This window comes from Cyanistes caeruleus, unplaced genomic scaffold, assembly GCF_971803275.1.
Source record: "Cyanistes caeruleus unplaced genomic scaffold, bCyaCae1.hap1.1 HAP1_SCAFFOLD_98, whole genome shotgun sequence".
Classification (NCBI taxonomy): domain Eukaryota; kingdom Metazoa; phylum Chordata; class Aves; order Passeriformes; family Paridae; genus Cyanistes; species Cyanistes caeruleus.
Genome location: NW_028255900.1, coordinates 302288 through 318646, shown reverse-complemented (window position 1 = coordinate 318646; position 16359 = coordinate 302288). Strand labels below are relative to the sequence as shown.

General features: G+C 52.6%; 1 pseudogene; it reads left to right on the top strand.

Annotated features, from left to right (window-relative positions):
- Positions 1-6836, top strand: part of LOC147646442 (uncharacterized) — a 170411-nt pseudogene extending 163575 nt beyond the window's left edge.
- Positions 6837-16359: the final 9523 nt, after the last annotated feature.

Genomic DNA, 16359 nt, shown 5'->3' with positions numbered 1-16359 from the left:
TGCCCAAAGGGAGAGGCCATGGGGCATTTGCCGTGCGCTCTCTCCAGGTGTTGGAGGACGCGGCCTCGTTTTTGTCCTGATTTTCCCGGCCGCATGTCCCTGTCCCTTTGCCCAGCACTGGCCGAGGTGCTTGGAAGGTTCAGCCTTCCCGATCCGCCTGCTGCATGTCCTTTTTGTATAACACCCGATATTCCTGGCTCTGTGAAGTGTTTGATCTTCTGGAAGTTCAGGAATGTAGCGGGACTTGGTCTGAGCAGCAGTCCTTGTCAATTAGTAACATTTTCTGAAAATGATGGTTTCTCCCTTTGTTGCCTTATGTACAAGTCCCGGGCCCTATCTCCAAGCAGATTCACTCATTGCCTCTGTTTTTTCTTCCTGGAATCAGCCCAATTCCTCCCGCAGGCAGGAAGCCCCTGGTCCATTGTGCAGGCTTTGTCCCATCAGTGTTAATTTGCATTTCTAAAGCTCCTCTCCTGGCTGCCTGGAACAAAGCTTCTCTTCCAGGGCAGACATCCCGTGACTCACACGTGGCCCCCCACAGATCTGCTATTTTTTTTTTTTTAAACAATATTCTAATAACTGTTTATGTGTTAAAGCACCAACTTTAAAGCTCTTCTAGTTTTCAAAGTGCAGCTTAAAGGGGAACATCAAAAAACTCATACCATCATTTTGTCATGACTAAGAGTCAAGTACAAATATAAAACAAAAATGAGAAAGCAATCAAGTGTTTTCATTCTCCTAGGACTAAAACTGATTCTCACACCACTGGCCCAAACAGAACCGACAATATAGAAGTAAAATTATTACAAAAAATTACTCAAACGGTGTAATCCTTTCACTGAAACTGAGAAAAGCAAAAACTCTTCAACAATGTCTTTAGAAAAATAAGACATTACTTGATTCTGGCCAGAATGTGCAACAGGAATAATTTCATGCACACTTAGGCTGGGTGTGCAGAGAAAATCATTCCATGACACACGAGTTTGACTAGATTTTTCTAAATTTATACACTCTGACACCATAGAAATCCCTTGGTTTATTGTTCATTGGTTTGAAGGTGTGGAGTTGTTAGGATTTGGTTTCCTGTTGCCCCCGGATTTCTGTGCCTGTGATGGGAATTAGGTGGGCACTCTTGGATTTATGCTCAGCCTTTTCCAGACCAGGTGTCTCCAGCTGTGCCTGGGGCAGTGTCTGGGGTAAGATGTTGGTTGATGTTTGCTGCTGGGTGTTGATGTTTTGTTGATGGTCGTTATCTTGGGGGGAATCTTTTGGGCTATTCCCAGTCTGTTGAGATGTTAATTTCATCTCTGATGAGTGGTGGAACATCCCTTAAAAAAAACTCTAAAATTCCTTTCCCCAAGGCAAAGGCAAACCAAGTGTGAGCAGAGAAATAAGATTTGAAGCCATTTTCAAGTTGGTCTATTTTTCCAGCAGCTAATCCCAGGCAGGGCAGAGTGTGAGTGTAATTGAGAGGCAGAGTGGAATTGTCCCGGTGCCTTCCCCAGCAGCTGTGGCGAGGGCAGGCACAGAAAGGCCTGAAGCTGCAAGAGTGAGAGCAAGGATTGTCCCGCAGTGGCTGGAGATGGCAAAGGAGGGTGGCCAGGCCGAGGATTTGAGCAGAGGATCTGTGGGCAGGCGCAGGGGCTTCCCCCGCTGGGGAGCCCTGGCTGCTGCTGCGTTGCCTTCAGTGCAAGCTCAGGGGTGGCCTGTTTAATATTCCCTTGCAATTCAGATTTCTGAGTGTGGAAGAGCCATGGCTGGGGCATCAATCATTTTATTTTTTTCGTTTCGTTAAGTTTTGTTCTCTTTCTTATGTCCACCCCATAACATTGAGGCTATCTGGGGATTAAAAGTTCACACAATGTTCTGGCTAGAAGAGAGAATCCTCAATCCAGCTCCTGCAATTCCCTGTTAATTGTAAGAATTGCTGCAGCTCCTTTTTAGTCCAGGGAAACATTATTTCTGAGATTTCCTGGACCCATTCAGCGTCAATACAAGACAAAGCTTCTGTCAATATAGGTCCCAAATATTTAACTATTTTCTCTACCATTTGCCATTTCTTTTTTTTCAGCAACTCAAAGCTGCTTTTTCGCCTGAAAATGAAGCCATTTCACAGAGGCTTCCTCTGCCTCTTCTCTTTGTCCTCCTGACTGGATCAAGTCATCCACATCCTGCATTAAGCCAGTCCCTGGGGGTGAGGTCAATTCCTTTGGTATTTCCTGCAAGGCTTGCCCCAATCAGGCCGGTGCTTCCGTGCATCCCTGCAGAAGGACCGTCCATGTCTTGAGCATTTTCCCTTCTACCTCTTGTTGCCAGCCCAAGGCAGAATTGTGTTTGCATCCTCTGGAAGTGGGCAGATCCCCAGAAAGCATCTTTTGCATCAAGTTCTGACTGGCAGCAGTGTGAGGAGGGCACCTGGTTGAGGCTGGTGTAAGGATCTGAGAGTGTGGGGTGCCTCGGTTTCATCATCTCATTTCTTCTTCTTGGGTCCTGCAGCATTCTGTGGATTCCATTGGATTTCTTGTTTGGCAGGATAGGAGCATTCTAGGGAGCCATCCCTGGCTGCCCAAGCCGTGCCTTGAGCAGGACTCCCAGACAGGCTGTGAGCCCTTCCTTCCCTCCCTTGGAACAGGGGATTGCTTTTTGACACCTCTTGTCCTGGTTGCTTCAGGGAAATTTGGAGAGGCTCCATATCTAATTTTGCCAATTTCCCTGGGGCTGCCCAAACTTCTGGGTTCACTTCAGCCATGGCTCTGCCAGACATTTGACACAGAGGTACAACAGAACCAGCCTCTGTTTCACCTTTTGCAACATTAATTTGCATTCCCCGTTTAGCCATCAAATCCCTTCCCAGTAAATTACAATCACAACTGTGAGCAAAGAAAAATTCCTGCATTTTAAACCCATCCTCCACATCTGCTAATAGTGGCTGAATAAAAGTCAACCACTCATCTTTCTCACTTAGTGCCTTATTAATTAAAATATACCTTAACAATTTTCCCCCTTAGGTGTGAGGTTCTGAGTGGATGGAGAGGCCCCTGTGTCCATCAGGAAAGGTCTCCTCTGGATCCAGAGCCACCCTGGATGTTCCCAAGGGCTGCAGTGTGGTGGGTCCCTGGTGGAATGGGAGCTGTGCCACCGCTAAGAATGCGTGTCCATCAAGGGCTGGACTTGCTGGTGCTGAGGGTGCTGCTGTCTGTGCTTGCAGTGTCCTTGTGCCCTGCAGCTGGAAGGCTGATTCCTTGCCAGGGGCTGTTTGGGTGGGCTGTGCCCTGGCCAGGAGGGCAATGCCTGTGCCAGGTGCTTGTGGCCGAGGGTGTCCCCTGGGTGCTGGGGCCCCCTTGGGCCCTGGGCTTGATCCCTCAGGGGCTGTAGGAAGTGTGCCATGGCCTTTGCCTTCAGCTTGGCCTTTTGCTCATCCCTTGCTGCATTCAGCTGCTGAGCCTTTGTGAGCAAGTGCTGCAGGGGCTTCTTCTGTCGCTGCTGCAGCCCCCTCAGTGCCTGTGGGTGCTCATCGTGTGGCAGCTGCTGAGCTTTCTGCAAAACCCTTCCTTTCTCCAGGGACCCAGCAGGAAATGCTTAAAAGATCATGTGGATCCTTGCAGGTCTAATCGCCATTTGTGAGCTGTTCCTTCCTCGTGCTGGCTGTGCTGAGGCTCCCCTCCCCAGCCCGTATCCCCGAGCCGGTCCCTGTCCTGCCGCAGTGTCCAAAGGCGGCCCCCCCGGCGGGCAGGGCCGGCAGCTCCACGGGGCCGGGCAGCGGCCGGGGCGTCCCGCAGCCTCCTGGGGGCCGGGGGCCACTGCCGGCCCTGCCCGGGGGGTGCTGGGCTCAGGCAGCGCCCGGCGCTGAGCCCCGGCTGCCCCACAGCCCCGGCCCGGCCCCACAGCTCCCCACAGGCCCCCAGCCCGTGCTCCCGGTGCCGCAGCTCTGCGCCCGCTCCTGCCGCTCCCAGCTCAGAGAAACCCCCTGAAATCCTCACCTCCTTGTTTTGCTGTCCTGGAAAACTGGGATACAAAGGATCTGAGTAAGCAAGCAAATTTGGAGGATGAGACCCTTCTGAAACACATCCCAATCCTCAGTATTTTTCTCTTCCTCTTTTCCATTATCCTTTTTCTTATCCCATGGATTCCTCCTGCTGCTTCTTGCCTTAAGCACATTCCTACATTCCTGCACACTCCCCTTCAGCCAATCCCTTCCCAACACACCAACACCATCCATCCCCTGTTGTCTAAATCCCTTCTGGACTTCCCTTATTGTCCCCCTTGTGTGTCCATATCCCTAGTTAGCTCTGGGAGAATGTGCAAACAACCTCCACATGCTCCCAAGGGACCCTTGAGAGATATTTTGGGATCCTCATCCCTTTTGCTGGGACCCCATTCTGGCTTTCCCTTTTGTCCCCTTCCTGGGTGCCCTGCCATGTTCACTCCCCAAAGATGCCACTGTAGTCACTGCTGAGATTTTCAGTGCTCTCTCCCTGCCGACTCTTGAGAGTCGCCCTGATCCGTCACTCGTCTGTCTCCTGCTCACTCTCGGGTACCCAATCAATGCCCGGTGCCGCCGCCAGCCGAGGGAGCCGATCCCCCAAACTGGGTGAGGCCCCTTCAGCTGCACTCACTGCCCGCCGGCCCGGACGGTGGAAGGAATTGCGGAGGAGCCCCAAGGTGTGTGGAAAAATTGACATCCCCAGAGGTTTCTGTCCACAAGAAAGACAGAGGAGTCCTGTAACAGTAATTTCATTCATAAAAATAGGGCGAGGCCATGGGACATTTCCCATGGGGTCTCTCCAATTATTGGAGGACACAGCCTCCTTTTCATCCTAATTTTCTTGATCACATCTCCCTCTCCCTTTCCCCATTGGCTGAAGTCCTGGAGAGGCACAGACTTCCCAATGCACCTCCCACATACCCCCTTAATATGTACCTCACTTTTGTATAGCTAAGGATATTGATGGCTGTGTTAAGTCTTTGTTGTTCTTCTGGAAGTTGATGAATTTAGCCGGACCTTGGCTGAACAGCAGTCTGTGTCATCAATTAATAACATTTTGTGCAGCTGATGGCTCCTCCTGTCACTTCCTTATGTCCACGTCCCTGGCCCTATGTGCAATGAGGTTGAGGGGATCAGTTTGTAAAGAGGCTTTGTTGTTGTTCCTTTGCTGGGGTTGCCCCGTTTTGGGGCCATCCCCCCTGGAGCAGGGTGTCCCCCCTTGGTGCAGGCGCAGGGCTCAGGCAGGGCTGAGCCAATCAGAGCGCGCGGCGCTGATGACTCATCAGTGTCCAGGCAGAGCCGCAGCTGCCAGCGTTCCCCAGCTGGAGCCCAGCTGCGCCCCTCCCCCCCGGGCCTTGGCGCCCCCCTGGAGGGGAATTTGGGGAGGTGGGAGGGGGGAGCGCCAAGGCCGGGCCCCCCCGCGCTGTGGTGGCGGGAGCGGCTGCAGTGCGGAGCGAGTGCGGGCGGAAGCAGCCGAGAGCCCAGCGCTGCCCCAGGCCAAGCTGGCCCAGCTGCATCGGTGCCCCTGCGGTGGGATGCTGTGGGACTGGGGGGGAAGAGGGAGGCGGCAGTGGGTGCTGGGCCTGGGGGCAGGAGGAGAAGGGAAGGAGAAGCAGGGTTGAAGAACAAAACGGTGGAAGGATTCACGTGGGAGGAACAGGTGCAGGAGGAGGAGAAATAGTAGGAGGAAGAGGAGTGGGAGGAAGAGTAGGGCCACAGGAGGAGGTGGGAGAGAAGGAAGAGGAAGCAGGACAACGTTCCATTCTCCCTGTATGTGCAGTTCCAGAAGTGTTGCCCTGGAGGTGACTGGGGAGGGGATCCACGATTTTGATGGGGCTGAATCTTGGTGTTTCTGAACTTTTTTGGGCTAAATATTGGTGCTTTGTTTTTTTGCAGGGGCTGAATCTTTGTATTCTGGAGGGGGTTTTTCCTGAATTTGGTGTTTGGGTAGTTTTTCATCATTGTTTTCTTGTTTGGGCTGAATCTTGGTGCTTTGCTTTGTTACAGACACAGGATGCCCAATGACTTCCTGAGATGAACTTGGGCATGGAGGAACCCCCAGTCCAAGGCTCTCTCCTCTCCTTTTCCTCCTAACCAGGAATTTTCATTCCCAAACTGTGTCCAGATGGAAGAGGAGGAGAAAAAGCCCCAGAGATCCTGCATGAGGAGGGGCTGGAAACCCAGTCCAGGGAGCTGCGAGGAGGAAAGATCCCCCCAGTGCCAGGAACACGGCCAGAGATCCAGCCGGAGCTCAGAGCTGGGGGAGAAGCCCCACAAGTGCTTGGAATGTGGGAAGGGTTTCAGAAAGAGATCCCACCTGATCGAGCACCAGGTGATCCACACTGGTGAAAAGCCCTATGTGTGTGGGGAATGTGGGAAGAGCTTCAGCCAGAGCTCCAGCCTGAGGAATCACCAGAAGATCCACATGAGAGAACAACCCTATGAGTGTGGGAAATGTGGGCAGAGCTTCAGAAATATCTCTGACCTGATGAGACACCAGGTGATCCACACAGGGGAACGGCCCTACACCTGCTTGGAATGTGGGAAGAGCTTTGGGTGGAGCTCCAACCTGAGGAAACACCAGCGCATCCACACTGGGGAGAGACCCTACGAGTGTCCCGAGTGTGGGAAGAGGTTTCGGACCAGCTCCAATGTCCTCAAACATGAGCGGATTCACACAGAGGAGAGGCCCTTCCGCTGCCCCGACTGCGGGAAGGGCTTCAAACGCAACTCCCACCTCATCAGGCACCGGCGCATCCACACTGGGGAGAGGCCCTACGAGTGTCCCCAGTGTGGGAAGAGCTTCTCACGGAGCTCTAACTTGACCCAACACCAACGTAGGCACCAGTAAGGGAAGCCCTGCGAGTGCCCCGAGTGCAGGAAGAGCTTCGTGCGCTGCTCCAGCTCCATCCCCCATGGGAGGATGGGCGTTGGATGATCCCCAGTGACCCCCGTTGGGCAGAGCCCTGGTGATCCGTGGTCCTGGTGATGCGTGTTGGGAAGACACCTGGCTGGGAGGCTCCACGTCTTCCTGGCTCCCTGTGGGCACCTGGATGAAAGCAGGGGAATGAAAATTCAACAGGATACAGAATGACAATGGGAATTGTTGACTTTCAATCCTTGGAACCTTTTGCCTCAGGAGCTGTGTGGGCAGAGAAAAGGGGGTGACACCGGGCTCGGGGGCCCAGAGGGGAGCACAAACGCTCTGGGTGAGGGAGACACGACCCCAGAACCCTCCCTCACCTTCCTGCGCAGGCAGAAGCCAAGCCCCAGTGCCAAGAAGACGAAGCCCAACACTGAGACTCCAATCCCCATCAGCATCTTGCGTTGGGCAGCGTTTGATGGCATCCCTGGGGCATCTGCAGAGGTCAGGACCCCCAAAACCTCTCACAGACACCCCAAGCCCCTCCAAGGACCCTCCCAGTCTCCCCCAGCCTACCCAGGACCCTCTGAAACCTCCTTTGGAGTCACTAATTTTAAACAATTAAGAATTTTAGAAAAATTAGGGGTCTTGGCTAGAGATAGGCCTTGCTGGAACTAGTTAGAGTTAATGATGAAGTGAGAAACAGGATTTGAGATAATGAATCTCGGACTTAGATAAAAAATTACTTTTCATTGTATGTTTGTTCAGCTGTGCTTATAATGAGAAAAGAGAAACTGATAAACGGGTTCAGGAAGATCACAGACCTTACATCAGGAAACCCATTTCCAAGTCACAAGGGAGGAAACTGGAGTTGTACCAAATGTCATTTGTAATGTCAACCATTGTAAAGGTAGAAAGGTGAGAGTGAGGAAGAGCGGTTTTCCTTCATCCCTTGATGAACCCTCCACACCAAAACGACCCCCTCCTCAAATTGGGGAGCCAACCATGCAGGCGTAATGACATTAAAATCATTACCATGAATTCTAATCCGAAGTGGAACATGGGAGGTGCTAGCATTATGCATATGCATTAGTATTAATATGTATTAGTATTCTGGATATTTAAGACTTTTGTAAATAAATAGACACTGGAATCTTTTGTCAACTTGCAGTGCATATTAAGGGGTGACTCCCGCACTCGCCCAGTGCTGTGATTAAACATCCACTTTGTAACTTTAAACTGTTGGAGAGGTTTTTGTCCATTAACAGATTGATGTTGATACCAGATCAATATTGCTATTTTGGTAAATCACTGCCAGGCTCTTCCCAGCCTCCCCAGGACCCAGCAGAGCCCCTCCTGTTCCTCTCAGGATCCCACAGCCCCCTCCCAATTTCTCCCCACTGCCCCTGGACCCCCAAACCCTCTCCCAGTCCCTTCCCAGCCCCACCAGGATTCATCAAGACTCCTCCCAGTCTCTTTCCAGCACAACCAACCTCATCTCAATCCCTGCTTTCCAAACCTCAATCTCCTTCCAGCTCCTCCAGGCTCACTCAGATCTCTCCCAGTGACACCCAGCACCCCCAAACTCCCTCCCAGTGTCCACCAGGACCCCCAGAACCCCATCCCACCCTCCCCAACATCCTTCAAACCCCTTCCCAGCCATCCTAAGCACATCAATCCCTTCCCCAGTTTAAACCAGTCTATCTCAAACTCCCTCCCAGTTCCTCCCAGCACACCCCAATCCCCCTCTGGGCCCCCCCAGTGCCTCCCCCGCTGCCCCCGGCGCTGTGGGGGCCGGGCCGTGCCCCAGTGCCGGCTCAGGGGGTGCTCCAGGCTGCCGTGCTCCACCTGGCAGCTGGAGCTGAGCCCGCATTGCCGGGGGCGGTTTCCAGCAGCACCAGGAGCTGCTGGCTCCAGTCCCCGCTGGGGAGCACGGCAGTGGCCAGCACGTGGCCCGAGAGCTGCTGCTGGCCCTGGGAGCAGCTCAGCTGGATGTGGGCAGGGGAGAAATCCATCAGGGAGCAGAGCAGGCGGCCGGGGCCGGGCTGGGAGCTGGAGGGCACCAGCGAGATGGACACGCTGGGATGGGCACTGGGAGAGAGTGGAGAGGAGTGGTGTGGAAATGGGAGGGACTGGGAATGGACAGGGAGGGACTGGGGTGGCACTGAAAGAGATGAGAGTGGATACTGGGACACTGGAAGTAAGTGTGGAGGTCTGGGAGTAAAGTAGGAATGAACTCGGAGTAGACTGGGAATAGGCTAAAAAGGAGTGGGAGGGACTCTGGGTCCTCAGGGCGGGACTGTGGTGGCACTGGGCGGGACTGTGGTGGCACTGGGCGGGACTGTGGTGGCACTGAGCGGGACTGCGGTGGCACTGGGAGGGACTGTGGTGGCACTGGGCGGGACTGTGGTGACACTGGGAGGGACTGTGGTGGCACTGGGAGGGACTGTGGTGGCACTGGGAGGGACTGGGAATGAAGTTCGCTGCACTGGGTGGCCGAGGCCAGCGCGGGGCTCTCGGCTCTGTGGATCTGCCCGGCAACTGATGAGTCATCAGAGAGGCGCGCTCTGATTGGCTGAGGGGCGGCAGATCCACGGAAAGGCGACATGGACAGGCGGGGTCACTGGGAGAGGCTGGGATGGACTGGGAGAGGCTGGGATGGACTGGGAGAGCCACGGGAGCCACTGGGAGGGACAAGGGACCCCGGGGATGGGCACACGGAAGGCTGAGGGCTCTGGGGTGATTCCCAGGGAGGTCTGGAGGGACACGGCCGGGCCCCTCTCTGTGCCCCGCGAGCAGCGGCCCGGACAGAAAAGTTCAGGAGCGGGAGGAGGTGTTTCTCAAGATTGATTTTAATCCTCATTCTCCTGGTCTGATTTGCTCAGTCCTAAGCTCAGTTCATTTCCCCGTGTCGGGCTGTTGTGCCCCTGATGGTGATCCCTGAGTGACCTCTCCCTGCCCTTGTCCCGACCCACGAGGATTTGGATTTGTTTCAGTTCAGTGGAATTCGTGGTGATTTGGGGGGAGCTGGAGCAAAGCAGCTGGAAAGCACAGTGGGCCTGACAGGGACTGAACCAGGGCAGGAGTTGGGGCTGCCTCGAGTGAGCTCTCACATTGTGAACCTTCATGGGGTCTTTCTAAGGGAATTTTGTTGAAGTTTGACATTCTTTATTAAAAGGCAGAGTCACAAGGGGATCTCTGCTTTCAGCTTGAAATGAGGGGATGGAACGTGGGCACTGGGACTTCTGGATGCTTTTGTTTAGATTTACAGTTTTAATATATTTTTATATATTTTTCATTAATTAAAGGAGTTATTTTGTATATCATTGTTTATTTCTATGGCTTTACTATAAGAATATTTTTGTTTCAATTACCATTTTTTCATTACTTTTCTATCTAATGTTTGACTTCTTTTTTTACTGACTTTGATGTTTTTTTGTTGTTTTTTTTGTGTGCTATTACTCTGTCCTTTTCTGTCCCTGGAGAGATGAACAAGGTTTGTAGGTCTCATGTCTGTATTGAAAGGGTTAATATCTTGCCCAGCCTCATAATCTTCCTAGTGTTCCAAATAAATAGGTACTGTGAGGGATACATATCACAGGTGAGCACCCACTGTACAATCTGCTTTGGATTAAATCCCATCTCCGTCTTCATCAGCTCACAGTCACTGTGACACTATTCCTGCTTGGAAGAAACAGGCTGGGATGGCCCTTTCTGCTTTTGGTCCTTTTATTGGCAAGTGAAATATTCTATTTGAAAACCTTCAAACCCTGGAGTTTCTTTGTATTTCCACCTGAAAATGCTGCCAGCCGAGGTTCCCAAGTGTGTGGTACGTGTTTGTGTGCACAGAGCAAAGGTGTCAGCCTGTGTGCGTGGCCCGGGTGTCTGTCAATGTCCATTGAAGCAGACGGCTGGAAGGGGGCTCTGCCCGCCCTGCGCTGCTCCGGGGCTGGGGCTGGGCTGGCAGAGGCTGCAGAGCGCTCTGAGAGGCACAGCCTCAGCCCCGGCCGGCATCTTGTGCACGGTGGCACAGCCTCAGCCCCGGCCGGCATCTTGTGCACGGTGGCACAGCCTCAGCCCCGGCCGCCATCTTGTGCACGGTGGCACAGCCTCAGCCCCGGCCGCCATCTTGTGCACGGTGGCACAGCCTCAGCCCCGGCCGCCATCTTGTGCATGGTGGCACAGCCTCAGCCCCGGCCGCCATCTTGTGCACGGTGGCAGCTCTGAGGGCTGTGCGAGGGACGCTCTTCCCCAGCGCTGTTTCACGTCCTTTCCTTTCCCGGGATGGCATTTGGAAATGTTTCTTCGGCCCTATCAATACACAACTAACTGTCTTACTCACTTCATGCTTAGAAGGTTCTAAGAAGAAAATGAAAAGCATAGTGTGATTACGATGAGCAAAACATAATCAAGAAAACAGTACTCCATAGTGTAGGGCCTACAGAGCAGGGATTTGTTTATTCAATGCCAGGAGTGAGGAGGAAAGCTCAACCACAAACTCACTTGTCCATTCTTTGCACAGGACAAGCTTTTAAACTTTTTTAACTTGATGGGCACATTCTACTTTCCTAAGCTTCATATTTTCTAATTCCGTGATTACGGAAGCCCTTGTAGCAGGGCTCTGCACGAGATAGTTGTCAGCCTCCTGGTGGTTGTTTTGGATGAAGGCTCAGGAGCTACCTGAATTCAAAAGCCCTATTTGTTACACTTCAACACTTCCCTTTTCTGGGAATTCAGCACAAACTTATAGTCAGTAAGTTCTGCAAGTTCTCTTGTTGCGTGAGGCCACATTGTGTCTTTCATTCAGCAATTAATGAAGAAAACACCAATTGCCTACTGAGACCCTTCTGCTCCCTTCCAAATCACTACTCAAGAACAAGCCTCAGGCACATGCCCACAGTCCCTCTCTGCCAGCAGCTCCGAGCTGCATTGCACAGTGCTTGCTGTGCCCCAGAGAGCACCAAGCAGGCTGGCCTGGTGCCCCTGAATATTTCTGCAAAGCCCTCTGCATTTCACACCTTTGCTGTGGCTCAGTGCAGAGCTCCAGGATTGCAGGCGCTTGGTCCCAGAGCTGTGTGAGGCACTGGCTCGTGCAGATGTGCCCTGACTTGCTGTCAGTGCCTCACGCTGGCCTCGGTTCCCCTGGCAGAAATGCCGTGCCTGAAGGACACTGCCCTGTGCTGGAGCCTGCGGAGCAGCCCGGCTCCCTCCCCCTGTGCCCAGAGTGCTGCACACACTGCTGACCATTGCCAGGAGTTCCAGGGCAGGCGGCAGAAGAGCAGCAATGGTCAGGCAGGGCAGCAGCCCTGGGCTGCTCTTTGCCTTTCTCTCGTCCTGTGCAGACTCCAGACAGCCCATGGCACCAGTGTGTGCTGTGCCCAGCACGGCGCCGCTTCCCCTCAGGAGCAGCCAGCTGCCAGCTTGGCTCTGAGAGCGGAGGATTTGCCTGGTGCCAGCAAGAGGCAGCCAGGGCCAGGCTGCTGCCTCTTGCAGCTCCAAGGGCCTCCTTCCAGCCTGCCTGTGCCGAGGCTCAGGCTTCTCCGGGCTCTGCCAGGGCTCTGCTGGGGCTCCAGCCTGGCCAAGGCCGGGCCCACTCTCACCTCACAGTCGCTCACAGCTCTGCACCACAGGAGACCTTGCACAGCACCCTCACTGCTCTTTCTGCTTTCTCTCTTCAGCCAGACTCTCCTCCAGCCAAAGAAATTTCTCTTAGGAATACAAATTCAAGTGGCAGGAACCCAAATACTCTCGAGTCACATCTGCACAACGTGCATCTGCACAGGATGTTTGCGTTGCACCGCTCCTCCTTTGGTTTTTCCTGCAAATGCCATTGCTGTTTCTGCCTCAAATAAAAATGTCACAGCATTCTGGCAAAACTTGTCCAGTTGGCCATATTCCAAAGGCAGTGTGGTCTGGGGAGGATGAATGAAGAGGAGCCTTCCCCCCTTTACAAACTGTACCAAAGAAGCCATCAATGTCCCTTTCCACCTCTAAGAAAAAACTGACAATTCAGGAGGAAATGTTGAGCTTTCTCACAGGGTCAGAAGGAGAGAAATATTCCAAAGGAGTTGAGATTTTAGAAATTTTATTTAAAATCCTACTCTACAATCCTACACTACAAACCTACACTACCATCCTGCACTACAATCCTACTCTATAATCCTACTCTACAATCCTACTCTGTAGTCCTACTCTATAATCCTACTCTAAGTTGGCCATGGAGAAGACAGTTTATAAATTGATTGTTGCATTCCTGCCTCCTCCTTCCACTTTTTCACTGCAACGATGAGAGGTGCCAGGCTGGACCCAGGCATGGCCGATGTTATAAATTGATGCTGCAGAAAGGAAAAGAAAACAACAGAAAGTATGATTTTCCAAGCTAAGAGCTTCAAAGGCAGGGGAATACTTTTTAAATGAAAAGGGGATTGAGTCAGAGTAGGTCAGGAGCATGGGGCAAGAGTGGCACAGGTTGCCCCAAGAGCTGGTAGGAGGCCCATCCCTGGAAATATCTGAGGTGTGAGTATCCTGATCTCTTGAAAGATGTCCCTGCTCATTGCAGGACACAGACTAGATGACCTTTCCATGTCCCTGTGTGTTAGTTTGAGATGAATTGACATTTAGGGAAAGAAATAAGAAACCCCGCACGGAAGTGATTTCTTTGAGAGAAGCTGCTGGGAGCTTCCTCTGTGCCTGAGACAGGCCAGTGGCTGGCTAGTTCTGAGAACTGACAACATTTTGCACCATTTAGAAATGAGATGCGCCTCTGTGATGATGCACATTTTGAAAACCACCAGCCCGGGCACTGGCCCTCTTTGCTTCCGGAGCCCGAAGGTAACGGAGCTCTGGTGAGGCCGGCCCTGCTCGCCCACGGCCTGTGCTCCTGGGGGAGGCCGGGCCAGAGCCCAGCGGCTCCCGGGCGGGGGATGGAGGCTGCGGGACCCCGGCCCCAGGCTGGGCCAGGCCACGGCTGCTGACATCTTGCCCACACTAAACCCTCTCCCCGGCGTGCAGCGACGGCTCCAGGCCGAGCCTCCCCTCCCAGCGGCTCCCGGGCAGAGAGAGGGGCCCAGCACAGCCTGAAATCCAACACCGTGACTGCCATGACCTGGGTGAGATTGAACCCTTTCACTGCACAGGTGAGACCTTTCTTATTCTTGTGGGCCTGCTAATAAAATTTGTTATTCCTTTGAAGTTTGAAGCCTGTTTTGCCCTTCTCCTAATCCAGAGCTCCCAGCAAGAAATGAGTAAGTGCCCTGGTGATTTTAGCCAGCGCTAAAACCCAGCACTCCCTGCCAGCCCAGCCCAGTCTAGGATTGCTCCCCACTGTCAGCTGAACAGCACCAAGGTTGGAAGGGAGGAGGATGGGGGCTCATCTGATGCCTTGGATTTCAGTGGAGGAGGAGCCCATCCCTGGGACGCTGTTTCACCTGCAGCCCTTTTGGCATTTTACCTGCAGCAGCTCCTTGGCAGACCAGCGCTGCGCCTCGCCTTTCTGCAGGCAGCAGCTCAGGAAGTCACGCAGCAAAGGTGAGAATTGCTCGGGCTGCCGCAGCTGTGGGCTCCCTTCTGTGGCTATGTGGAATTTAGCCTGGGGAAAAAGGAAACACAAGGCTCCACCTGCTTCTTTCCCATCTGGAACTGCTCTCCCAGAGCCCATTGTTTAAGCTCCACTCTGCAGTGGCAGTTTTTGCCCTGGCAGAGAGGCAGAGATGACTTTCCTGTAGCATTTGGATGACGACTTTCCTGTATCATGAAAAAACCCAAGCCCCAAAGCTGCAGCTTTGCCAACATCCAGCAGATCTTGCCTTGGCAGCTGATTTCATTGCCTGCTCTAGTTAGTGGCAACTACATCAGCAAATACATGTTTCCTTCTCGGAGGATTCCCAGCAGCTTGGCAGCCTTTTTGGAAGAGGGATTTTGCTATTCTAACTAACTGTACTATTTCCAAGGATTCTTACGTGAAAAGAATCTCTGCAGTGCTTGTTGGTCCCTTAAGCACAGCTGCCATAAAACAAAACTCATCAGGCTTTCTGTCCTGTTCTTGAAAATTATGGTAATTGGAAGGAAAGAAAGGAAATGCAGCAGGTGTTCCTCAGGGAAGGAAACAAACATTTGGAATCTCATTTTCAACACAGACACATAAAGATGCCTCCACAATTGTAGTGGGTTGAAAATGCCTGTTTGGGCACACAGGAGCCACCTGCAGCTCTGTCTCTCAGCACTCTGAAAATTTCATGTTCCCTTGGGTGGCAAAAGGAAAATATTCATGGTGAAATCAGAAGTGTCATCCCTGTGGTAACCCTGTGCTGGTTGGATTCTCAAGTCAATGCATTAACGCTGTGCCCATCCCAGAAAGTGCCAGGAAACAAACAGGAGGTTTTGGCAGGCTCTCCTCGTCACCAGGCTCCAGCTTGGTGATATGGAGAAAGTGGCTTGGGTTAGGAAAGAAGGTGGTCACTGAGTGTCTCAGCAGCACTGCACAAGAAGCAGAAGAGACTCTGGCTTTACAGCCTCATCTCCAGGTTTCAGGCAAGTTTCCCTGTGAGAAGAATGGGGGTGCACTTCTTCTCTCAAAAGCACTGTTTTAGAAACTTGGTTTGCTTTGAGTTTCTTTGCTTCATTTCTGGAAAGATAACACCAGCTCTGAGATGCTTGTTTCCTATTCTTGGGGCCATCTACACAGCCAAAAGAGCTGGAACGACTTGTAAGGCAAAGCAAAATGCTGCCTGAGAATGGAGATGGTTTGGGCGAGGTAAGGCTTGAGTTCCCCCAGTGCTGCAACCAAAGCTCCAGCAGATGCTGATGTGCTGCAGGGCCATTTGTAGAAGGGGCCTTGGTGGAAGTACTTCCAGCAGATGGCCATGGGATTTTGTGCAGTGAGCAGAGAACCCGGGACAGGTGAGAAAGACAGCGGGATCAGAGAGTATTTGCTCCTTACCGATTGAGCAGTGAAACTGTCATAAGGAGTTTTTTGTTCGGCCATTTCAATTGCCACAATTCCAAAAGACCACACGTCCACTTTGGGGCCATATGGTTGACGCTTCACCACTTCAGGTGCCATCCACCAAGGAGTCCCGGTCACCGAGCACCGCTGATTTTGCTCAGGGGTGAGCTGAGCAGAAAGGCCAAAATCAGCTGAGGAGAAAGCAAAATACTCTTTTAATTTTAATACTCTCAATTAGGAAACCAAGGCAAAGAATTCCCCAGTGGAAGTTTGAGAATGTGCACTTGAATTTCCTGGACAACACTCCCTGCTCTGTTTCCTTAGGGCTTTAGCCAAGGAAATATGAATTGGCTACTTCAAACATCCCCCCATTTTTTACACTTCCTCCAGCAGTGCCTTTTGTTCCCCTGAAGGTTTAGATTGCAGCTCCCTCCCTCTGGAAGGAACACACACAGACACACACAGAGCAATAGCACTCTTGGCTGCTTGTGGTTCCTTGTCATAGCTGTGTGCACCCTGCAACTGTGCCTTCAGCCCACAGCAGGAGGGACCCCTGCACTGCCAGCA